Source organism: Musca domestica, unplaced genomic scaffold (assembly GCF_030504385.1).
Source record: "Musca domestica strain aabys unplaced genomic scaffold, Musca_domestica.polishedcontigs.V.1.1 13, whole genome shotgun sequence".
Taxonomy (NCBI): Eukaryota; Metazoa; Arthropoda; class Insecta; order Diptera; family Muscidae; genus Musca; species Musca domestica.
In genome coordinates, this window is record NW_026712172.1 from 16896871 (window position 1) to 16924765 (window position 27895).

Sequence of the window (27895 nt, forward strand, 5' to 3'; positions counted from 1 at the left end):
TCCTTTAATGAACTTTAAATTTTTATTATTAATTAATATATTATTATTTTTTTTAATAGACTATTATATCTTTTTCCAATCCAAATTAAAAGATTTAATAGTTTCTTCGACAAAATTCCTAAAAATCCAACATTTGTTGTCTTGATAGCCCTTGAAAAAAAAATCAAATGTATTGATCTTTTAAAAGGTCCTTTAAAAATGTCCTAAGAAATAACATTTGCTTTTCTAAAAAATCCATTTTTTTATTCCGAAAGTTCTTCAAAAAATGTAATTTTCAAACTCATGTTGTGAACTCTAAAAGTCCTTCAAAATTTGTCCTTAGAAATAACATTTGCTTTTCTAAAAAATCCAATTTTTTTTATTTCGAAAATCCTCCAAAAATTACCTTTACAAATCCAAGTTGGGAACTCTAAAAGTCCTTCAATTTTTAAAAATCTGAATTTTGCACTTACAGGGTCACTTAAAATTGGTTTCTTTGAAATAATTCTATTCTAAAAATTGCATTCCATAATTTTTTTATTTGTTGTAAATATTTATTGCTGGCTTTTGCGCAGCAGACATCAATTTGCGGCGCCACACCTTTTCGTTTTAGGAAATTATGCTGGCATTTATTGCTCATACCTTCGCACAAACGGCTGGTGTCATTCCTTGGCATTTGCCAAGCAAAATGACAGATTCTCATTTGACACCCTTTATGCATATTAAGGTGACAACAACAACAACAAAAACGCAACCAACAACAAGAGGATAAATATACATAGAAGTCTCAGAAGGAAGACAGGGAATGCCACAAGAGATGCAAAGTTTTTTTTTTCTCTTTCGCAAAAAGGGAACAAGCCCTCATCTTAAACGGAAAAAATGAGGAGAATTGAAGATTTGAAAATAAATTATTATTATGGCAAAATTATGGCATTTCCTGTCTGTCGCCTGGGTTGGCCGTATCATTTGATTAAGTGTGGGCGTATAGAGAGACATTACTGCCACTTTAATGGTGGGGAAGAGTTAAGAATATTTTTTAAGAATGTTCTTTTAAACCTCCAATTAATTCGTAAAAAAAGAAAAAAAAAGATTTTTAAAAAAATTTGCAGTATTTAAAAAAATAAGAAAAAAATAGTAAATATTTTTAAAAATTATAATTAAAAAATTAACAAAAATTCAAATAAATTAATTACAATTTTTCAATAATAAAACTCCAAACTTAAAAAATAAAAAATCAAAAATACGCCAAAAAAAATCTCAAAGAATCCACGGCTTGCTAAATTTGAAAAAGAAAAGTCGGAACCGCCATCTTCTAAACCATATCTTTTATACCCACATCCACATGACTATAGAGAGTATGTATCATTTGATACGGCCAAAACGAGCCTCATCGAAATAAAGGTTTTAGACCCTAGGACTTTTTGGACCAAATCTGTTTCAGGACATTTTGGAGTTGATCTAGCAATGTCCGTTCGTCCGTCCGCCTGTCTATCTGTCGGTCTATCTGTTTGGTGCACACGATAACTCTTGAAGGGGGTATCCGATTTGGTCCAAACTTGGTACATCGTAATATTTTTGTCAAACCTAGATCGAGTTCGGAGATGGACAAAATCGGTCCACTCCTTCCGGTACCTCCCCCCTCAAAAGGTCGAAATTTTTAAAATATTTATTTTCTGCACAGAAAGGGAAAGGATGATCCGATTTTACTCCAACTTTGCAAATCATAATATTTGCATCAGTTCTAGGTCAGGTGCGAAAATGGACAATGTCAGTCCACTCCATCAAGTACCTCCCTCACAAAGGGTCAAAATTTTGAATAATTATAACTCGTATAAAATGTGATGTAAGAGTCCGATTGACTTCAAATTACACACATCAAAATATTTTAATTAACACAAGATCTGTTGTGAAGATGGTAGAGATCGGACCATTCTTTCTGGTACTTCCCCAACAAAGGGTCAAAATTTTGAATATCCGTGAGGCTCATAAAACGCAAAATTAATATCCGATTCCATTCAGACTTAGCACATCTCAATATTTCCATCAATACAAGATCTGTTATAAAAATGGTAGAGATCGGACCATTCCTTCTGGTACCTCCCCCATAAAGTGTCAGAAATTTGAATAACCCAAACGAGCATAAAATCCGAAATAAGCATTCGATTTACTTCATATTTCACATATCTCATTATTTCTACTAACACAAGCTCTGCTGTGAAGATGGTAGAGATCGGACCATTCCTTCTGGTACCTCCCCCACAAAGGGTCAAAATTTGGAATATCCGTGAAGCTTGTAAAACACGAAATTAACATCCGATTCCATTCAGACGTGGCATATCTCAATATTTCTATCAACACAAGATGTGTTATAAATATGGTAGAGATCGGACCATCCCTGCTGGTACCTCCCCCACAAAGGGTCAGAATTTTGGAGATCAATGACGCTCATAAAACGCGAAATAAACATCCGATTCCATTCAGACGTGGCATATCTAAATATTTCTATCAACCCAAAATTTGTTATAAAAATGGGAGGGATTGGACTACTCCTTGTGCTACCTGGCCCACAAGGGGTTAAAGTTTTTAATAACCAAAACGGTTATAAAATCCGAAATAAGCATTCGGTTCTCTTCAAATTTCGCACATCCCATTATTTCTACCCAACACCAGATCTGCTGTGAAGATGGGATATGTGGGTCAACTCCTGATGCTATATCGAAATATTTCTCTCAACCAGAAACCGGAGATAAATATGGAATTTATGATTTCGTATAAAATTCGATTTAAATGTTCGATTTTCTTGTAGTTTTTGTCCGGTACCTCACGCTCATTTCAATAAGTTCTAAAAATTTTCAGATATCTCATATAAAGTGCAGGAAGTCACTAATATAGCGCAAATCTGGCAAGTCGCAATATTTATATCATATTTACTATGGTCCGATTCGAAATGGTCAATATTGGTCCATTCCTTCGGAACTTACTCCAGAGAGAGTCAACAATTTGTATAATCGTAACACAAGTCCAAATATATTTAAATAATCGAATATTGACTGAGGCTATACATCTGTCGGCGCAATCGACGGATACTTTCTAACTTTGTTTTACTCAATAATTTTCGAAAATTTTTTTAATTCCCGTTCTGCTAAAATTCCAAAAATCTTCAAAGAAATAAAAAATAGCTAAGACTTCATACATGAGTCCAGCTCTGATCTTAGCGGAACCAATTGTTTATTCACTACAGGTACTCAACATGTTGCTTTGCTAGGATTTCCGACCTGTGCGCATACCTGTAGTTTTCCCCTACCAAAGTGGAATTTGTGCGACACACATGTGTTGAGGAGTATTGGCCGGATTTGGACACTTGACTTATGCCATTGTCGTTAGCATTTTAAACGGCGCATTAAATATTTAGTCCTTAAAAGTAGTCAACACATCATAAAGGACAAGGGACACAAGAATTTTTTCAAGGTTCCAAAATATTTTTAAAAATTCTACTTAAAATATCCTTTAAGAGAATCTTTTAAAAATTCACTTTTGAACCTTACAAAAATGTATTGCAATAATAGGTAATACATTTCGGTTTATCTTCATTATTTGATCACTTTGGCCCACTGTATTTTTGTGTCTTAAAACTTCTTGATGTTTTCTTTTTTTTTTTTTTTTTTTTAAATTGTGCAAACATTTAACTTTGACATCGAAAACCTGAAAAATGATGATTATTTCCTTTGTCATCATTTTTGTGTTGTGTTTTGTTCTCTTTTTATTTTGAGATGAGAGATGATATTCTTTCTTTACAACAGATGCCATGCATGCATGAATGCATGTACTCACATGCAGTTATGTTTGCCAATACATTTCACACACACATACCCCACCAACATTCATTTGACTCCCAAACTCAATGGCTGGTTCACCTTTGTAATAAACGGTAATATTTCTTCTCCTTACTCATCTCAGACTCACAGAGATCTCAGTGGCAGAGAAGAGTAATCGAATACTGTTTGCACCAACACAGTGCCTCCCTGTGTGTGTGTGTGTGAGCTGGATGTCTCTGTACTATATAGGTTGTATGCTTTGCTTGTTATATTTGTTGTTGTTGATAGTAGAAGTACACTAAGACAATACAATATGGTTCAACGGTTATTCTTTGAATCTCCTCTCCCTCTCTCTGTGTTTTTGTTGCTCACTGTTGCCTTACAATTTTTACACTGCCTTTACACGGTGCAATTTTTAGCTGGCATTTTTATCAATTCTCTTTTAAAATTTCTGCGTAAATCTTCGCGCCTTTACACGGTGGCATTTTACGATAATAATGCTTGGCATTTTTTCTGACATTTTATTTTATTCAGTATTTCGTATAGAGCTAATTGTTTGTAACAGATATTTATAAAGAAGTGATTTAAAATTAAATGTGTGAATCTAAAGAAGAAATGATGGAAAAAGTTATTGAGGTGTTAAATATAGCATTATTAACTTTTATTTTAACTTTCTTTTTTTACTTTTTAATACTTCCAATTAATTTTCATATAATTCACTATACAATTCAATCACTAAAAACATCACACCACAATAAAAGAAACGCATCAAAAATTACAATAAAGAAACGATATGAAATGTCAAAATCATAAAAAATTCAGAAGAAGCAAAAAGAGAATTGCAAAGAAAATGGCATGTAACCCTGTGCGGTGGGTTATCGTGCCATTTTTTCTTCTATCCTTGTCTATCTACACCTTTTACCAACAAAAAAAAATGGCATGGTTAAAAAATGTCACCGTGTAAAGGCAGTGTTATTGCCGTTGAAATCTATCCCCATTCGAGTTGGGAACAGAACTTTTTCACTTAACGAAACATCTCAGGGGAGCAAACATGGAGTTCAAAACAGAGAAATAAAAATCTTTATTGTTGTTAGTTTCATGAATTTTTTAGGGTTTGGGAGAGTTGTTGCGAAGAACTACAAGACCCACAAAAGAACATTTATTGCCATATTCATACCAAGAAAAATTATTAGACATGAATAGTATGGGAAGGGGGTAAAGGGGAAGAGGTGTTTGGGATTTTGTAATGAATCTTTAGCAAGAAATTTCTGAAATGCAATAATACAACATAAACAAGAGAATAAAACAAAAGAAAATAAAATAATCAAAACAAAGCGATTTTGTTTGTTTTTTTGGAGGGGAGTTTTGAATTACCTGTTCTGGCGAACATGCATGACGTGGGCCCAGTGGGCTGGAATGGAAAATAAGTAATTGCTATTTTTTTAAATTAAAATTATATGAAGCAAAAAATTTTTGGAGAAATGGATAAATAATTGAAAATGCTACATTTATATATATATATATATATATATATATATATATATATATATATATATATATATATATATATATATATATATATATATATATATATATATATATATATATTTTAAATTAATATCTTTAATTTTTTTCCATAGATTTTTTTTCAAAAAATTCAACGTTTTAAAAAATGTTTAAACATAAAAAACCTAAAACACAAGTTAAAAAATATCAGACGTTGTCGTTTTTGGCGACAGATATATACCCTCAGCCAATGTTCAATGATTTAAATATATTTTGACTCCTGTTAAGATTATTCAAATTGATGACCCTCTATGGTGTAGGTTCCGAAGCAATGGGCCAATATTGAGAATTTCGTATCGGCCCTAAATAGATATGATATAAATATTGCGAAGTGCCAGGTTTGGACTATATGAGATACTTCCTAACTTTATATGAAATATGTAAAATTTTTTATGAGCTTCATGGATATTCAAAATTTTGACCCTTTGTGGGGGAGGTACCAGAAGGAGTGCGCCGATATTTTCCATCTTCACAGCAGATCTTGTGTTAGTATAAATAATAGGATGTGCGAAATTTGAAGAGATCCGGATGCTTATTTGGAATTTTATGATCGTTTTGGTTATTAAAAATTTTGACCCTTTGTGGGGGAAGTACCAGAAGAAGTGGACCAATCTCTACCATCTTTATAACAGATCTTATGTTGATAAAAATATTGAGATGTACCAAGTCTGAATGGAATCGGATGTTAATTTTGCGATTTATGAGCTTCGTGGATATTCAAAATTTTGTGGGGGAGGTACCAAAAGGAATAGTCCGATCGCTACCATATTTATAACAGATCTTGAGTTGATGGAAATATTGAAATGTGCTATGTCTAAATGGAATCGGATGTTAACTTCGCGTTTTATAGGCTTCATGGATATTCAAAATTTTGACCCTTTGTGGGGAAGGTACCAGAAGGGGTGCACCGATATATCCCATCTTCACAGCAGATCTTGTGTTAGTAGAAATAATGAGATGTGTGAAATTTGAAGAGAACCAGATGCTAATTTCGGATCTTACGATTGTTTTGCTTATTCAAAACTTTGACCCTTTGTGGGGGAGGTACCAGAAGGAGTCAACCGATATATTCCATCTTCACATCAGATCTTGTGTCAGCAGAAATAATGAGATGTGTGAAATATTAAGAGAACCGGATGCTTATTTCGGATTTTATAATCGTTTTGGTTATTCAAAACTTTGACCCTTTGTGGGGGAGGTACCAGAAGAAATGGTCCAATCCCTTCCATCTTTATAATAGACCTTGAGTTGATGGAACTATTGAGATGTACCAAATCCGAATGGAATCGGATGTTAACTTCGCGTTTTATAGGCTTCGTGGATATTCAGAATGTTGACCCTTTGTGGGGGAGCTACCAGAAGGAGTGGACCGATATATTCCATCTTCACAGCAGATCTTGTGTTAGCGGAAATAATGAGTTATGTGAAATATGAAGAGAACCGGATGCTTATTTCAGATTTTATAATCGTTTTGGTTATTCAAAACTTTGACCCTTTGTGGGGGAGGTACCAGAAGAAATGGTCCAATCTCTTCCATCTTTATAATAGACCTTGAGTTGGTGGAAATATTGAAATGTACCAAATCCGAATGAAATCGGATGTTAACTTCGCGTTTTAAAGGCTTCATGGATATTCAGAATGTTGACCCTTTGTGTGGGAGGTACCAGCAGGAGTGGACCGATATATCCCATCTTCACACCAGGTCTTGGGTTAATTTAAATATTGGGATGAGCGAAATTTAAAGACGATCAGACTGTTACATCGCATTTTATAAGAGTTGTAATTATTCAACATTTTGACCCTTTGTGGGGGAGGTACTTGATGGAGTGGATCGATATTGTCCAATTTCGCACCTGACCTAGCACTGATGCAAATATAAGGATTTGCAAAGTTGAAGCAAAATCCGGTTATCGTTTCTCTTTTTGTGCAGAAAAAATATTTTTTTTTGTTGAAAATTTCGAACTTTTGTGGGGGAGGTACCAGAAGGAGTGGACCGATATATCCCAACTTCACACCAAGTCTTGGGTTAATAAAAATATTGTGATGTGCGAAATTTGAAGACGATCGGACTGTTACATCACATTTTATAAGAGTTGTAATTATTCAAAATTTTGACCCTTTGTGGGGGAGGTACTTGATGGAGTGGGCCGATATGGCCCATTTTCGAGCCGCACTTAGCACTGATGCAAATATTAGGATTCGCATAGTTGGAGCAAAATCCAGTCATCGTTTCTCTTTCTGTGCAGAAAATATATTTTTTGAAAACTTCGATCTTTTGTGGGGGAGGTACCAGCAGGAGTGGACCGATATATCCCATCTTCACATCAGACCTTGGGTTAATAAAAATATTGTGATGTGTGCAATTTGAAGGCAATCGGACTCTTACATCACATTTTATAAGAGCTTTAATTATTCAAAATTTTGACCCTTTGTGGGGGAGGTACTTGATGGAGTGGGCCGATATGGCCCATTTTCGAACCTCACCTAGCACTGATGTAAATATTAGGATTTGCAAAGTTGGAGCAAAATCCGGTTATCGTTTCACTTTCTGTGCAGAAAATATATTTCTTGAAAATTTCGATCTTTTGTGGTGGAGGTCCCAGAAGGAGTGGACCGATATTGCCCATCTCCGAACTCAATCTAATTTTGTTAATAATATTACGATGTACCAAGTGTGAGCCAAATCGGATGATCCCTTCGAGAGTTCTCGTGCACACTAGCTGGACAGATATACAGAGAGACGGACGGACGCGCATCGCTAGAACGACTCCAAATATCCTGAAACGGATTTGATCCAAAGAGGCCTAAGGTCTAAAACCTGTATTTTGATAAGACACGTTTTGGCCGTATCAAATGATATACCCTCCCTAGCCATATGGCTGAGGTTATAAAAATTCCTATTTTTTTTTCAATTGCTTCTCAAGCCAAATTAAGCGAAAATATATCCCTCTCGAGCCACTGTGCCATAACTCAAAACAAAGGAAATAATTCCCAGAGTTTCTTAGTCGTTCTCAAGAACATATAAACATTCTCTCTCCCTACCCCAGTGAGTGTAGGGCTAAGAGATAGCAACTCAAATATGGCACACAGACACCTGGGGCCAAAACTTCTCATCACATCATACTCACACAAGCAAACACACACACATATTCACTTTCCGACTCATAACCAACACCGGTTGATTGCTGTGGCATCTCAAGCGAAACCTTTTTTGAGTCATCTGCAAACCAAAAAGGAATTCCTTTCGTTATTGATGACTGGTCTTTTGTATCCTCTTCTCTGGTATGTTTATCCTCTTCTCTTGTGTCAGAGAGATATGATGAGATATCTTCTTAGGAAATTTGGATTTTTTTCCTACACTTCAGGATGGTTGGTTGCTTAGTCAGTGGGAATTTTTGTTTTATTATTTTTTTTTCAATTTTATTTTTGCTCTCATATCCTTTTCAAAGGTCTTGCCCCAACACATTTGCATGGCCCCAAAGATACTTTGTACCTTCAACGGTTATTTTTTTATTTCATCTGAAGGCAGTGGGTATCTGTGTGTATGTTTCTCATATTTCATTCATACCTTGCCTTGTTGTTACAATGTATGCTTGTTATAACTCATATTAATAACCAAGTTAGAGCCCTTTGGCCAATATCATATCACAAAAAATCAAAAAAAAAAAACTACATTCATATATCTTCTGCCAATGTTAATTGTTGTTTTTAATGTTTTCTTTTTTTTTTTTTTTTGTGGGGGCTTAACATTGTTTTGTACATGTTTTGGTTGTCAGAATTTCATCAAAGAACCTTGACTGAGGGTTTTTGCATTTATTTAACTTAGATTTTTCCTTGAGTGTAAATTTTCAATTTAGTAAAAATATAAAAATATTTCATTTCAAGCTTTGAAAGTATTTAAAAATCCAAAATTGTTACATTGAGTGCCAAATTGTAGTGCAAATGTAAGAAACTGCAATTTTCACGTTGGGCGCCACATTTAGAAAAGATCATGGTTTCTAGCAAAAAGAAACGTACTTTGGCGCATTTTCACAATATAATGCAAAATGACATATATTTTTTTAATACATTCCACCTTGGGCGTCAATACTCTAATGTAAATATAACATTCTGCAATTTTTACGTTGGGCGCCACATTTGTAAAAAATAACTAGTCATTAGATTTTAACAAGAAAAAACCTGAATTTCGGCGCCGTTTTCACATTGTCACACTTTAATGAGAAATATCACATTCCTTTTAAACTATGCCACGTTGGGTGCCAATATTCTAAAGTAAATTTATCAAACTCCAATTTTTTACGTTGGGCGCCACATTTGGAAAAAATGACTATAGCATGGATTCTAACAAGAAAAAACGTACCTTGGGCGCCGTTTTCGCATTTTCACAATTTGATGAAAAATATCACATTCCTTTTAATACATGCCACGTTGGGCGCCAATATTCTAAAAAAAAAATAAAAAACTCAAATTTTTACGTTGGGCGCCACATTTGGAAAAAATAACTAGAACATGGATTCTAACAAGAAAAAACGTACCTTGGGCGCCGTTTTCGCATTTTCACAATTTAATGAGAAATATCATATTCCTTATAATACAACCCACGTTGGGCGCCAAATATTCTAATAAAACATATAACAAGGCATCGGGCGGAAGAAATAAAAAAGTGTCATCCATTAATACAATTTTTAAAAATTTTTTTTGTTAAATAATTTTGGAAAATAATACCATGATAAAAAATGGGAAATATTTTGAAAGAATATATTTTTCAAAAAAATAAAAAATAAATAAATAAATAAAATTTTTTCGTAAAGAATACAAAATTGTTTGCCGTTATTATTATTATTATTATTATTATTATTATTATTATTATTATTATTATTATTATTATTATTATTATTATTATTATTATTATTATTATTATTATTATTATTATTATTATTATTATTATTATTATTAGTATTGTTATTATTATTGTTATTATTGTTATTATTATTGTTATTATTATTATTATTATTATTTATTATTATTATTATTATTATTATTATTATTATTATTATTATTATTATTATTATATTATTATATTATTATTATTATTATTATTATTATTATTATTATATTATTATTATTATTATTATTATTATTATTATTATTATTATTATTATTATTATTATTATTATTATTATTATTATTATTATTATTATTATTATTATTATTATTATTATTATTATTATTATTATTATTATTATTATTATTATTATTATTATTATTATTATTATTATTATTATTATTATTATTATTATTATTATTATTATTATTATATTATTATTATTATTATTATTATTATATTATTATTATTATTATTTATTATTATTATTATTATTATGTTTATTATTATTGTTATTATATTATTATTATTATTATTATTATTATTATTATTATTATATTATTATTATTATTATTATTATTATTATTATTATTATTGTTATTATTATTGTTATTATTATTGTATATTATTATTATTATTATTATTATTATTATTATATTATTATTATTATTATTATTATTATTATTATTATTATTATTATTATATTATTATTATTATTATTATTATTATTATTATTATATTATTATTATTATTATTATTATTATTATTATTATTATTATTATTATTATTATTATTATTATTATTATTATTATTATTATTATTATTATTATTATTAGTATTATTATTATATTATTATTATTATTATTATTATTATTATTATTATTATTATTATTATTATTATTATTATTATTATTATTATTATTATTATTATTATTATTATTATATTATTATTATTATTATTATTATTATTATTATTATTATTATTATTATTATTATTATTATTATTATTATTATTATTATTATATTATTATTATTATTATTATTATTATTATTATTATTAAATAATTCAACATAAATTTAAATAAATATTTAAAAAAAATACTTAAATATAATTATTTCAAAATCTTAGTAAAAGGTTTTCATTGGGCACCATATTTAGGATCACAACCAATACATGAATTTTAACGAAACAAAATTCAACTTGGGCGCCAGTATTACAGCTTCACTGTTGGAGGAAATTAATGAATATTCTTAAAAAAAATATCCCAATTTGGGAGTAAGTATTGTAGGCATATCCAATTCGGAATCGATTTTTTTGACCGAGTCATTTTTATGTTTTATACCAAATTATATTGCAATGGAGTCCATGATATCACTTCGAGAAGGATTTTATTAAAACAAGTAAAAAATTGTATGTTCGGTCGGGCCGAACTTTGAATGCCATCCACCATTTGAAGCGAATTTGGCTATTTTTAAAAAAATTAAATGCGTTAAAATTCTGTAAAAATTTTAAAAATTTTATTTTCATCCGAAAGAAAAAACTCCCAAAGAGAGAAAAAAAAAAACTTTTTTAAATCACGTTGGGCGCCGAAACCTCTAATTTAATTTTGTGTCAAGTTTCCATTATTTAAAAATCGATTTTTAAGTTGGGCGCCATATAGGAATATTTAACCTAAAATGTTTTTTATTGGATAAAATTCACTTTGATTCCGGATTCCATGATCCAAGTGGTCTTTCAATACACGTTGAGCGAGATAACAATTGCTGCCCAATACAAATACACGTTGGGCGCCATTTTTACGTTCATAGCTCCAATGACTTTTATGTTTGTTTTCTGTCGCATATTTTCTTTGGAGATACTCTTGAGATTTTTTCCAATCAAAATTTTCCAAAAAAAAAAAAAAAAAAAAAAAGACATTGGGCGCTAATTTCACAGTCCTGTCTGCAAATACATTTATGTATTTACATCCAAAAGAAAAAACCCCAAAAAATTTTTTTTTCATAATCACGGTGGGCGCCAACACCTCTAATTTAATTTTGTGGCAAATTTCGGTTATTGAAAAAAATATTTTTTTACGTTGGGCGCCATAGTAGAATTTTAAATCAAAAATTTTTTCTATGGGACAAAATTCATTTTGGTTGCGGTTTCCATGGAGGTAGTGGTCTTTAAATTGAAAGAGACACAAATCCACGTTGGACGTCCTTATGTTTGCCTCCCTCTCTCTCTGTCTCTCACCTATTTTCTTTGGGGATTCTTTCCTTGAGATTTTTTCCATATCAAAAGCACCTCCAAAAAAATCCACATTGGGCGCCACTATTACGCTCTTGGCTCCAAATAAATTTATGTAATTACAACGAAAAGAAAAAAATTAAAATTACGTTGGGCGCCAAAAACTTTAATTTAATTTTGTGGCAAATTTCCGTTATTGAAAACCCTTTTTTACGTTGGGCGCCATATTTGAATTTTAAAACAATATTTTTTATATGGGACAAAATTCACATTGGTTCCAGATTTTATGACCTTAGTGGCCTTTAAATTGAAAGATATAACAATAATTTCTCAACACAAATACATATTGGGCGCCACTTTTACAGTTCTGACTCCAAAGTCCTCTATGTTTGTCTCCCTCTTGCCAATTTACTTTGGGTATTCTTTCCTTGAGATTTTTTCCATACTAAAATCTATTTCAAAAAAAATCCACATTGGTCGCCACTTTTACTCTCTTGGCTCCAAATGCATTACATCGAAAAGAAAAAAATTCAAACAAACGATGGGCGCAAAGACCCCTAATTTAATTTTGTTTCAAATTTCCATTATTTAAAAATCAATTTTTACTTTGGGCGCCATATTGGAATTTTAAACCTAAAATGTTTTTCATTGAACAAAATTTACTTTTGTTCCTGATTCCATGGCCTTAGTGGTCTCTAAATTTAAAGAGATACAATAACTCATTAACACAACTCCACGTTGGGCGTCACTTTTACAGTTCTGACTCCAATGTCCTCTATGTTTGCCTCTGTTGTCTATTTTCTTTGGAGATTCTCTCCTTGAGATTTTTTTCTATCAAAGTCAATTCCAAAAAAAAAAAACACCACATTGGGCGCCAATTTCTCGGTCCTGCCTCCAATTATCTTTATTTTAGTCTATATTGCCTATTTTCTTTGGAAATTCTCTCCTTGAGATTTTTGTCCATCAAAGTCAATTACAAAAAAAAAAAAAAAACACCACATTGGGCGCCAATTTCACTGCCCTGGCCCCAATGACATTTATGTTTGCCTCCGTTGCATATTTTTCTTGAAGATTCTCTCCTTGAGTTTTTTTCCTACCAAAATCAATTCCAGAAAAAATCCACTTTGGGCGCCAATTTGACGGCCCTTGCTCCAATGACATTTCCGTTTGTCTCTCTCCTATATCTCTCTTTGCCATTTTTTTCTTAGACAAAAAGACGAATCAATTCCATCCAATTTTCAATCAATTTTCTTCGAGTGTATGCAGCATGGCCAACCAACAGGTAAATCTGTTGTAGGAGCGAATGAGAGCCCTTTGTTTTTTTGTGGGGGGAGGGAATATGAGAGAACTAAGTACTCTGTGCCCCATGGCTGAGTGGCTCATCATATAACCTCATATATGCACGTTATTCAGTTTGAAAATAACAAACGGAGTATTCCTCTTCTCCCCTCCACCCCTCTCAAAAAATACGAAAAATCTCTTCTATATATGTATGTATGGCTGTGTGTGTGAGAGAGTTTGTATGACAACTACCTGTTCATCACCTGCATCAGTGTGGCTCTGCTCTGAACTCATACCCAGACGCGCTTTCTCATACTCCCTCCCTGGTGTATTTTTATTGTGCTAGGCCGACGTTGTGATATTCAGTGGAAACAACAAGATTTTACCGCGCGCCATACAATGGCGGTGTTGTTGCTTCTGCTGTTGTAGAAGAAAAGTTATAACAACAGAGATACACGGATACTTGTGGATTGTTGGATGGATGGTTGTATGGATGGCTGGTTGCTTGGACGGACAAACAATGAGCCAGGCAAACTATTGTTCGCTTAGGTAGCTGGCAGCCACTCCAAGCCATAACCAAAAAAACAACAACGAAAACAACAACACAACCGACCAGGCTATAACCCTCTGCTGCTGCGCTCTAAACATGGACTTGTAAGGTAAAGCCTGCATGCCAACGACATCAGTACGTAAATGACCGTGCAACAAACGTGAGTGAGTTCGTTCGTTCGTCCAGTTTAGTGACGTTGCGCGCACCTAACCCAAAACCAACAACAAAAAAGAGAAAAACTTGTACAACATTCGTTCAGCTTAAATGGTTGGTTGGAGTTTTGTTTGTGAATGAATGAAAGAAGGAAAACAAACAAATTCAAAATTTGATTTTAACGGTTTTGAAAAAAAAAAATTGAGAAAAAAAAATCGGATATTTCGAATTTAAAAAATATGTGATGTTGAAATAAAAATTCTATATTTTTTGTGTCTCCATTGCGGGAATTTGAAAAAATTGGCCATTGACCAGTGCTGTGCTACCAAAACAAAAAGTCATTGCTCCCCCCATTGCAAAGCCTGAAAGAAAAACAGAAACAAAACAAAAAAATAATAAAACAAAAATAAAAAAAAAAATAACTGGCCATACAAAAAGTGCAAACTTGTTTGAAAACCTTTTTATGGCTTTATTTGAAATTTCCACATTTTTTGCATTCCCAAACACCATACGAGAAAATCGCTTAAATGAAAATGGAGAAACGATTTTTTTGCAGCTATTTGAGAAAATAAAGCAAAAACACAAAAAAAAATGAATAAACAATATTTTTCTGCTTTTTTCTGGTGGAACTAAATTCCAAAAAACTATAAAATTAATTCAGGCCTGACCATTCAAAAATATTTGTATTTCAACACGCACAGCTAATGGGCTTCAAAGTAATTCAGAAACAGAGAAATTCAAAAAAATCCAAAAAAATAAAAAAAGGAATTCAGAAACAGAGAAATTCAAAAAAAAGAAAAAAAATTTTTTTCTTCCAACAGTGGAATTTTTGTGAGTGTTTAAGCCCAGAAATCAATATTTTCAAATCCCCTGGTTCTCTGTTATTTATTTATTTTTTTTTTCAAAACAAAGCAAAATCTAAAAAAAAAATTTCCCTTCCAACAGTGTAATTTTTGTGAGTGTATTGGCCCAGAAATCAATATTTTTAAATCCCTGATTCTCTGTTATTTTTTTTTTCTTTTTTTTTAAAAACAAAGAAATTTATCCAAAAATCCAGAAAAAAATATTTTCCCTTCTAACTGTGTAATTTTTGTGAGTGTATTGGGCCAGAAATCAATATTTCCCAATCCCCTGATTCTCTGTTAGTTTCTTTCTTTTTTTTTTTTTCAAAACAAAACAAAATCTAAAAAAAAATATTTTCCCTTCCGACAGTGTAATTTTTGTGAGTGTATTGGCCCAGAAATCAACATTCATTTTTTTTAAACAAAACAGAGAAATTAATCAAAAATCCAAAAAAAAGAAAAAAATATTTTCCTTTCCAACAGTGGAATTTTTGTGAGTGTATTGGTCCAGAAATCAATATTTTTATATTCCCTGGTTCTCTGTTTCTTCTTTTTTCTTTTTTTCAAAACAAAACAAAATCTAAAAAAATATTTTTCCTTCCAACAGTGTAATTTTTGTGAGTGTATAGGCCCAGAAATCAATATTTTCATATTCCCTGGTTCTTTTTTTTTTTCAAAACAAAAAAAAAAAAAGAAAAAAATATTTTCCCTTCCTACAGTGTAATTTTTGTGAGTGTATTGGCCCAGAATTCAATATTTTCAAATCCCCTGATTCTCTGCTATGTTTTTTTTTTTTTTTCAAAACAAAAAAAAAGAAATTTAACCAAAAACCCAAAAAAAAAAATAAAAAAATATTTTCCCTTCCAACAGTGGAATTTTTGTGAGTGTATTGGTCCAGAAATCAATATTTTCAAATTCCCTGGTTCTCTGTTATTTTTTTCTTTTTTAAAATAAAACAAAATCTAAAAAAAATATTTTCCCTTCCAACAGAGGATTTTTTTTTGAGTGTATTGGCCCAGAAATCAATATTTTCAAATCCCCTAGTTCTCTGTTATTTTTTCTTTTTTTTTTCAAAACAAAAAAATCTAAAAAAAATATTTTCCCTTCCAACAGTGTAATTTTTGTGAGTGTATTGGGCCAGAAATCAATATTTCCCAATCCCCTGATTCTCTGTTATTTTTTTTTCTTTTTTTTTAAAACAAAACAAAATTTAAAAAAAATATTTTTAAAAAAAATATATCCAACTGTGTAATTTTTGTGAGTGTATTAGCCCGGAAATCAATATTTCCCAATCCCCTGGTTCTCTGTTATTTTTTTTCTTTTTTTTTTCAAAACAAAACAGAGAAATTCAATAAAATCCAAAAATAGAAAAAAATATTCACCCTTCCAACTGTGGAATTATTGTGAGTGTATTGGCCCAGAAATCAATATTTCCCAATCCCCTGGTTCTCTGTTATTTTTTTCCTTTTTTCAAAAAAAAAAAAATCCAAAAACAGAAAAAATATTTTCCCTTCCAGCAGAGGAATTTTTGTGAGTGTATTGGGCCAGAAATCAATATTTTTCAAATCCTTTGATTCTCTGTTATTTTTTATTTTTTTTTTAAACAAAACAGAGAAATTCCATAAAAACCCCAAAAAGAAAATATATTCTCCCTTCCAACTGTGTAATTTTTGTGAGTGTGTTGTCCCAGAAATCAATATTTCCCAATCCCCTGGTTCTCTGTTAGTTTTTCTTTTTTCAAAAAAACAGAGAAATTCCATTAAAACCCCAAAAAGAAAAAAAAATCCGTTCCATGTATTGGCCCAGAAATCAATATTTTCATATTCCCTGGTTCTCTGTTATTTTTCTTTTTTTTTTCAAAACAAAACAGAGAAATTAAATAAAATCCAAAAAAAAAAAAAATATTTCCCTTCCAACAGTGGAATTTTTGTGAGTGTATTGGCCCAGAAATCAATATTTCCCAATCCCCTGATACTCTGTTATTTTTTGTTTCTTTTTTTTTCAAAAAAAAAATCAATAAAATCCAAAAAAAAGAAAAAAAAAATATTTTCCCTTCCAACAGTGGAATTTTTGTGAGTGTATTGGGCCAGAAATTAATATTTCCCAATCCACTGGTTCTCTGTTATTTTGTTTTCTTTTTTTTTTCAAAACAAAACAGTGAAATTCAATAAATTCTAAAAAAGAAGAAAAAAATTATTTTCCCTTCCAACTGTGTAATTTTTGTGAGTGTATTGGCCCAGAAATCAATATTTCCAAGTCCCAAGTTATTTTTTTTTCTTATTTTTCTAAACAAATGTTATGGTTTAATTGTAGCACAACAAACTGTATTTCATTACAACAACAAAAACACCAGTAAAAAAATATATAAAACAACAACACACCATGTGATAGTTTTCTAAGAAAAATCTAAAACAAAATCAAAAAACGACGCTCTGAAAAATAAGTCAGAAAACAAATTTCTAACGGCGAAAACAAAAAAAAAAAAAAACTCAATTAAACTTGGATCGGTAATTGGATTACGAGAAGCGCACATTGGCAGCGCATAACCGCAAATATGCGTATTCTAAAGCATTGGTAAGTGTCTGGAGTAACAGAAACGTAGAACTAACAGTTTTAGTAGACCACAACAAAATAACAAAAAAAAAAAAAAAAAAAAAAATACAAAATACAGCAACAATGGAAAACTAATAAACAAGTGTAACGGGAAAAATATAAACGAGGCAAAGATGGGTGCCAGTACAGAGTTGCAGTATTTCAAAAAAAAAATTAATAAATAAATAAATAAAATAAAAAAATAAAAAACACGAAATAAAAAAAATGTGATTTACGTTGGGCGCCACATTGTAAACTATTGAAAATATGGACTTCTATGGCATGTTGGCCGCCAAGTTTAGATTAGAACTCAAAATTCCACAGATTCTATAAAAATTGCAATGAATTTCATAATAGCCCGGAAAATTTGCTTTTACGTTGGGCGCCACTTTGTACTTTTAGTAATTTTTCTGCCGATTTTTATTGCTCCATTGGAGTTAACAAAAAATTGATAGTTGCGATGATGGATGCCAATTTAAAGATTATTTATTTCCAAAAAAATCAAAAAGAGAAGAAATTAAAAAAAATTGTGATTTACGTTGGGCGCCACTTTAAAAACTAATGGAACTATGGACTTTCAATGGCAAATTAGGCTCCAATTTAACATCTGACCTTAAAATTCTACAGATTCGTTATATTCTACAGAAATTGCAACCAATTTCCTGACTTTTTGGCAAATTTTTCTTTTACGTTGGGCGCCACTTTGTATATTTATTAATTTTTCTGTCGATTTTCATTACTTCATTGTAGTTAGCAAAAAATTAATCATGGCAAAGATGGAAGCCATTTCATGGATCCAATATTTCAAAAGAAAAAATCAAAAAGAAAGAAAGTACCAAAAATGTGATTTACGTTGGGCGCCACTTTGTAAACTAATGAAAATATGGTATTTCTATGGCATGTTGGCCGCCAATTTCACATTTGACCTCAAAATTCTACCGATTCGTTATATTCTATAGAAATTGCAACAAATTTCCTGATTTTTTGTCAAAATTTTCATTTACGTTGGGCGCCACTTTGTAAATGTATTAATTTTTCTGCCGATTTTCACTGCCCTATTGTAGTTAAGCAAAAAAATTAATTGTGAAAAAGATGGGTGTCAATTCAAAGATACATTATCTCAAAAAAAAAAAAAATAAATAAATAAAAATTGTGATTTACGTTGGGCGCCACTTTGATAACCAATGAAAATATGGGCTTTCTATGGCATGTTGGGAGCAAAATTTCACATTGGACCTCAAAATTCCACAGATTCTATAAAAACTGCAACAAATTTCATACGATTACGAATCTCATGTTACGGATTTTATGTTTACGTTGGGCGCCACTTTGTACATTTATTGATTTTTCTGGCGATTTTCACTGCCCCATTGTAGTTTCACTGCTTAGTTGTAGTTAATGGATGCCAATATCAAGATTCATTATTTCCAAAAAAATCAAAAAGAAAAAAATTAAAAAAATGTTGATTTACGTTGGGCGCCACATTGTTAACTAATGAAAATATAGACTTCATATGGCATGTTGGCCGCCAATTACAGATTAGAACTCAAAATGCCTCAGATTCATTGCATTCAATAAAAAATGATAACCAATTTTCTGACTTTGGCAAACTTGGTTTTATGTTGGGCGCCACTTTACACATTAATTCCAATATGAGGATTATAAACATCAAGCCTAAAGAATTGGTCGTAAATTTCAATGTCTACCTTCAGTTAGCTAAGAATTAAGCCAAAGATTCATTATTTCCAAAAAAAAAAAAAAATAAATAAATAAATAAAATTTAATTTTTACGTTGGGCGCCACTTTGCACATTTAAAGCAAATTCTGGTGTTATACGGCATTTTGGGCGCCAATTTCTTAGCTGACACCGAACTCCCACAGATATACTCCATTCAATAGGAAATTGCCACAAAGTAATTAGTAATTTCCAGCCACTTTTTCTTTCACGTTGGGCGCCACTTGGCAATATGTGAAGATTATATATGATAATGGGCATTACAAAAAAAAAAATTGTATGCACAGATCATAATTTTTATAGTCAAAGTGATATCACTGTCTTACAATCGATAAAAACAGAAACAAAAAATCCCACGTTGGGCGCCATAATAAAAATAAAACCTTAAAGTTGTTTCCAATATCAAGTTGGGCACCGTTTCCACATCTGACTTCAAAATCCAGTGAATTTATTCCAATCAATAAAAAATGCCAATAAATTTCATTTTGGTAATTTTTCTTTTACGTGGGGCGCCACTTTCCAATATAAGTAGGATTATAATTATGATTGTGGGCTTATGGTGGACTAGAAAATTTTATAATTTTTTGCCGTTTAATAAGGAATGTGAACTACTTTTGTAATTTCGGGTAATTTTTGTTTACGTTGGCCATTGCAATTCTCATATTGTCATTATAACTAGAGCTCCCATCACATTGGGCGCCAGTTTCATATTCTCGTTGTTTTTTCAGCTTCCAATTAATAAAATATAAATATTTCAACATTACATCATATTAAGCGACACATTGGCAATAAATTCCCATATCACAAAGGTTGTCACAAAAAAATTCTGAAAAAATATGATTCCATCTTCTGCGCCAATTTGTTAAAAACTTTGTTCTTAGTCAATCGATCGTCATTATCTTTGAAAAAAAATGTTCAGTTGGTCAATTTAAAAAATCTGAGAAAGAAAACGAAAAAGTAACTAGTACCCCACGTTGGGCGCCACACTACCTATCAAGGTAAAATCTCTGAAAATGTATGATAATTGATGTCGATAAATTGTACACCAAATTTAATATTGAACCTAAAATGCCATGATTTAATGGAGGAGAAGTAAAGGCAATTTGTCTCATGTTGGGCGCCAAATTTCCTAACAAAGCTAATAATACAGAGAATATTTTTTAACTAAACACCAATTTCATGGTCCATCACACATAGACAATTTTAAAAATTAAAACAAATGTTGTATGTTTTCAAAAAATATACCACGTTGGGCGCCAAAAATCTTTTAAAAATGATTTCTTAACACCTCCTTAACCCACCTCTTTCATAAAATGACTTAATTCCTTTCGAAAAATATCCACCACAAACCCGGCTGCCACTGCTCCTTATGTGACCAAGACTTTAAATAAATCGTCATTTTTCATTTTATTTTCTCTCTACCCTCCCTCTCTCCCCTCCTCTCCCCCCTTCTCTATTCATGGCTCCGTAAAAAAGTCCTTGAATATGTTAAGTGGTCCTGCGGCATTTGATGATGAAGGCAAACTTTTATTAACTAAACAAGGTGCACCTCAATGGGTTTTTTTTTGCAGATTTTTATTTACTCATCTCGAGTAAAAAAATAAAAAAACGATAACAACTAACACGAGAAGGGCACCACAATGAAAGGGGCAGTGACTTTCATATAGAGTCTGGCATGAAAAAGAGAGTATCTCCCCCCACCTTTGGGTACCGACATTGAGGCATTGTTGCATGTCCATGTGCAGTGCAAAGCAATGCAGTTACCGAAATAGTAACATGGAAGGTTTTTGGTCATGCATGAGTGGTCGAGTCAAGTCATAGAAGATGAGGGGGGAAGAGGGGAAAGGAGGAATAGAGAAATTGCCAATTGAATAGTACAACATGTGCATATGGGGAATTGTTGTAGGGGGAGTTTCCAGGCAATTGAATTTTAATTATAGAGTGCAGGGTTGGGAGTTATTAAAACGTTTGTGCAAATAATAGGTTATATTGAAAAAAACTCCCAAATATGGTTTTTAAGCTATTTATCAAATAGTAACTAGGTTATTACGTAATTTTCCTTTTTGTCTAACTATTAATTTTCACAAGTTCTACACTTCCATCTCTGGATTAACATTTTTTAACTTTTATTCAAGTATTTCGTTATAGGAAAAGCTAATTTATTGGGGGTTAATGAGTTTTTTTTTTCATATTTTTTTTATATTTATGTCACTCCCATCCCTGGCATGCACACCGAAAATTGTTTTGACATCAATTCAGTATTTAGTTGTCCTTCTCATCTGAAAATCAATTATTTTTTTCGGAAAAAATGTATTTTTTACTTTTTTTATTAATTCACATAACTCCCATCTCTGGAAGAAAAAATCTATATAAGTTTGTTAATTTTTGGAGCCATAAATAAAAAATATATATATATATTATTCCATCTTTTTCCTAATTCTCCAATCTATATTTTCCATAAGTTCGACATTTCCATCTCTGGATTGCTATTTTTTTAATATTAATTAATGATGAAACTCTTTTACAGAAAAAAATTAATTATTATTTTTTAATTAAATTAAATTTAATGTCCTTGTTTTTATATTAATGCTACTCCCATCCCTGGCATACACTCGAAATATGTCTTCTATGGGATGAGTTTTTTGTTTTCTTCCAAAGTATTAATTTTTTTTATCAAAAAAATTGTTATTTTATTATTTAATTTTTATTAACTCTCCTTACTCCCAGCTCGGGAAATATTTTTTTATTTTTTTATATTTCAAGCCATATAACCAAAAGGGGATGGATTTTTAGGTCACTATTCCAATTCTCCTACCTTTATTTTCTGCAAGTTCTACATTTCCATCTCTGGATTCGAATCGTTTAATTTTTATATTTAATTTTTTTGCAGGAGAAATAAATTTATTACTTTTACTAGGTAGTTTTAATATTTTATTTAGTGACCCATCCCTGGAATGCACTTAAAAAGACATTTCCCATTAATTGAGTATTCAGTTACCCTTGTCGTTCATTTTTTTTTTTTCAGAAAAAATATATTTTTTATTTTTTTACCAGTTTACATTATTCCCATCTCTGGATTACGGTTCAAGGAACATTGATTGTAATTAATTCATACATTATTACCATTTTGGCATATACATGTTTTTCTTTGCCCAAAATAATAATAATAATAATTTTTAAATTTGAATTTTTATTTTTATATTATTCCCATCTCTGGTTGACATTCAATGAAAATTTTTTTCATGTATTGCCTTTTTTTTCTACTTAAGTGTCAATTTCTATATTTTTTTAACAGAAAAAAACATTTATTAATTTAATTTTTTCGACAATGTATTACTCCCATCTCTGGTTTACAATCGATAAAAATACTCTCATGTGTTGAGCATTAAGTTTGTTCTTCTTAAATGCCAATTCCCATATTTTCAACTGACAAAAATATATTTTTTTATTTCACTTTGTTAAGATTTTTTTACTTATGAATTTATGCCACTCCCAACTCTGGCTTGCACTCTAAAGAAATTTTTCCATAAATTTTATGCTGAGATATTCCTCTATTATATCCGTTGAGTGTTTCGTTCGCCAAAATAAAATAATTTGAAAATTTGAATTTTAATTAATTTATTATTCCCATCTCTGGTTGACATTCAATGAAAATTTTCTTATGCGTTGGGTTTTTTTACTTAAATGCCAATTTCAATATTTTCATTTCATTCATCAATTTAATATTGTCTATAATTTATTACTCCCATCTCTGGTTTACACTTGGTGAAAATTAAATTTTTAAACATTTAGTTTTTCCTTCTTAAATTCCAATTCGCATATTTCTAACTAAAATAATTTTTTTATTTTACTTTTTAACAACTTTTTACTCCCATCTCTGGTTTACACTCAGAGAAAAATTTCGTTTTTTGTTCTTAAATGACATTTTCTATATTTTTTAACAGAAAAAAGCAATAATTTGGTAATTTATTTTTTTATTTCACATTGTTAAAAATTTTTTACTCCCATCTCTGGTTTACACTCAATGAAAAATTTCGTTTTTTCTTCTTAAATGTCAATTTAGATATTTTTTACAATCTATTACTCCCATCTCTGATTTATGATCGATGAAAATTTTCTCATGCATTGAATATTTAGTTTTCCTTCTAAAATCTCAATTTGTATTATTTAACTGTAAACAATTTATAACCTTGAAGTATGGTCAATTGTCAATAAATCTAATTGAAGAGGATATCATTTAAAGAAATATTATTCTACTCCCATCCCTGGTTTAAAAAAAAATCTTGTCAAATTTGTTTATTTTTTAAGGCCATGAATCAGAAATTCGAATAAATCTCATTGAAGTCTATTTCATTTGAAGCTATATTCTTCCACTCCCATCTCTGGCTAACACTCGAAGAAAAAAAAACTCGTCAAATTTGTTTATTTATTAAGGCCATAAATCAAAAATTTTAATTAATTGCATTCAAGTGGATTTCATTTGAAGCAATATTCTTCCACTCCCATCTCTGCACTACACTAAAAGAAAAATATTGTTAAATTTGTTTATTTATTGGGGCCTTAAATCAAAAGTTCCAATGAATCTTATTAAAAAGGATTTAATTTAAAGCAATATTCCATCTCTGGTCTACACTCAACGAAAAAAATGGTCAAATTTGTTTATTTATTAAGGCCTTTAATCAAAAATGTCAATAGATCTCATTAATGACGATTTGAAGGAATACTTTTCCTTTCTCCTACTCTCTTCTGCTTTCTCGTCATCTCTCTTTGGATTTACGCCTCTTTAACTCCACAAATAAGCTATAGATAAAATTGAATCGCAAATTCATTTATTTATTTAGTTTATTATAAGAAACATAAATAAGTCTCATAGTAGTGCATTTCATTTAAAGGAACATTCTTACTCTGCCATCTCTGGCTAACATATTCTTCTACTCCCATCCCTGGGTTAAAAAATCTCGTCAAATTTATTTATTTTTAAGGCCATAAATTTGAATAAATCTCATTTAAGAGGTTTTAATTTGAAGGAATATTCTTGCTCTCTTCCACTCTTTCTCTCTCTCTCTCTCTCTCTCTCTTCTCTCTCAGCCATCTTGCCGTTACCTCTGTAAATAGCCTTAAAATTACATTGCAGCTGATCATAAATATGCCCAGACATTAACACCTTTATGATTGTGCTATGCCTTACAAAGAATCACACACACATACACTCCCACACACACAGCCATATTTTGCCTTCATTTCAATATTTATATTTAGCTGTCTGCCTGCCTGACCGCCGGTGTGGCCAGTATTAAATTATGAGCATCTTGTATTACAAAAAAATATAAAAGTGATTTACGAAATATTCTTACCTTTACTACCTGAAATTCAATGGAAATGAAAATGTAGTATACCATGTCTTGCGGAATGGTATTGGTCGGCTCTGCTTGTTAAGGGATTTATTTCGTTCCGTTGCGGATCATAAATAAAAGATTTGTGTTCTTTTTTGTTATTTTTCTTTTGAAGCTCTCATATTCTTGTAAAATAAATATTCTTAAGTGTGTCAGACCATAAAGGGACTTTAGGATTAAGGGGGGAGGGCAGGACTATAAGATATATAATTGAAAAAAAAAGAAATCCTGACGTCTTCTGAAAACGAGAAATTAATATACTCTTTACATGACTCTCTGTGAAAGATATGAACAGCCACGAACGGAAAAAAATATAAACAAAACTCTCTTCATTCTCATCTGCAGAGATTTGGTTAAGGGAAGAAACTCTTAGCACTACCAATGAACGAAAGATTTGGACCAGCCTTGCTCATAATATTTGCATTAGTAGTGGTGAGAGACTCTCTTACCCTGCCAAATCAACGGCAAATAAAACAAGTAAGCAAAGGCTACAGTCGAGCGATGCCGACCTTTGAATACCCTACAACACTATTATAAACGATACAGTTTATATAGGCGAGATACTCGAAAGAATTCCACAAGATATTGTGACAAAAAATAAAAGAAAACCATCAGGTTTCGTTCTCTAATTTTCGAATAATAGCAACTCAAACTAATTTGCTCATTTCCAATTTATTGGTAGATGTTGCACTTAAATGGTCTTCCTAGATCTGGAACCAAGGTTAACATTTATTATTGGTTTTTGACTGAAACGCATCTATATGAGATACAGACATTTGACTATATTCTTCAACGAAATCAGCCTTAACGAAATAGTCAGAAGTGCGTCTTTCCTGTATTTGTGAATTCTCCAAAAAGTCACTGGAATGGACATTTTCGTATTTTGTCTACAAAAATTGGCAAACTCCTTCACACATTGAATATTTTTGGATGGCCATCCAAAACTGCTTGGCTTTGGAAATGTCCGGTAACCTCCATAATTACGACCTGCTGACAATTTTGCAGTTTTTTGGTCCATTTCAACCCCTAAATATATGGCGATCATCTCCAAAAAGAATAGGCTTTTATTCTGACCCTCATCTTATCTCCATGCAAAATTTCGTAAGGATCAGGCCATAAATGCGATCTGTATATGATATCCTGATATCCTAACTACTTAGTTTTGTTAGCTGTAGAAATATTACCAAATGTTTAATTCAAAATGAAAATATGCCAAAAATATGACAAAATTGAAAAAATATTCTATTCTATTCTGACCCTAGCCCCACCTCCATTTTAAATTTCGTGAAGATCGGACCATAATTGCGACCTGTAGAGTGATTACAAATTAACATGGACAGACGGACAGACGGACGGACGGACATACATAGCTAGATCGACTCAGCTCGGCGAGCTAGGAAGATCCATATAAACTTTCCTATATGGGAAATCAATATTTCGTGGTGTTACATAATTTTTGGCCCAATCAAACTTATAATACCCCCAACACATAGTGTTGTAGGGTATAAATAGAGAGAGAATATGTGTGCTTTGTTTATATTTTTTCGTTCGAGGCTGCTCATAGCTGATTTGGAGCAACAATCTCTCTGATATGCAAAAAATACATATCTCTGAAAATATGTAAAAATTGCTCTTTTTTCTCCTTTTCCTCTCCCTTCCTCTTTGTGAAAATATGTTCTCACCGTTAATTATTCCACCAGCCCTTAATTTCATAATAAAACTTTTTCTTAAGAAAATATTTAATTTTCCTCAAAAAAAATATTTGATTTTTCCTCCTCTCCTACCCCCCCTCCTACCTCCCCTCCTCCCTCTCTTTACTCATCTTTCTTGAAAATTAAACCCTATAAATAACCGGCTTATCTAATGTCTTTCCGGTACTTATCATTGTTTCCAGTTCTTATCTTTCAAATGTCATTAAAAATGCATAACACACAATTGTGAGGGAGTGATTGGGTGGCAGAGAGAGGGAGAGAGAGAGAGGGATAGAGTGCACACAGAGTATCAACAACAACAAATGTTAATCACCAAAATACAATTTTTGAATTTTTAATTAAATTCTGGAAATAAAAAAACAAATCTCTACAAAAAGGACAAAATTCCGCATTGGAAAAAAATAATAAACACAATAACAAAAACAATAATAATAATAATTAAAATTCCTCTAATGGAATGCCAGACTGGTGGCGCATGCTTACTAGACAATGGGAGAGGAAGAGTGACAATGACGCCAACTCATTCAACCGTCGGCACAGGGATGGAATGTTTTAATTGATAGTTAAAATAATTTTCAATAGGGCATTTTAGGGGACTTAGGGGATTTTCAATTGATTATTATTTTATTAAAAAAATATTTTAATAAATTATATATTTTTTTAAATTATTTTTTAATCATTTTTTATACCCTCCACCATAGTATGGAGGGTATATTAAGCTTGTCATTCCGTTTGTAACGCATCGAAATATACATTTTAGACCCCACAAAGTATATATATTCTTGAACAGCATATAATTTGTATGTCGATAATCGTCCGTCTGACCGTCTACCTGTCGGTGGAAATCACTCTAGCTTCCGAACGAATCGAAGTAGGTTGATAAAATTTTACTTAAATGTGTGTATCGTCTATGGAACTTTTGCTATTGAAAATGAACAGTGTAGGTCCACGTCTTCGTATAGCCCCCATATAACGTTACCTCCCGATATTCGGTATTTTGATGATTTTAACGACATTTTTCACCGGAATTGTTTCAAATTTAGTATTTGAAGTTCGTAATGGATACTACAGCCTGAGACAGAAAATTGTCTGTGTAGGTCCACGTCTTCGTATAGCCCCCATATATTGTTATCTCCCGATATTCGGTATTTTGATGATTTTA

At 31.2% G+C, this 27895-nt stretch overlaps 1 protein-coding gene and 1 long non-coding RNA gene across 2 annotated transcripts in view; both read left to right on the forward strand.

The window, feature by feature from the left end:
- Nucleotides 1–27895, forward strand: part of LOC101892292 (uncharacterized) — a 304676-nt gene that overhangs the window by 203311 nt on the left and 73470 nt on the right. The window lies entirely within an intron of this gene.
- Nucleotides 13728–17967, forward strand: LOC109613797 (uncharacterized). Its single transcript, XR_002195199.2, has 2 exons — nt 13728–14573; nt 17615–17967. It is a non-coding gene; the product is annotated as an uncharacterized LOC109613797 (long non-coding RNA).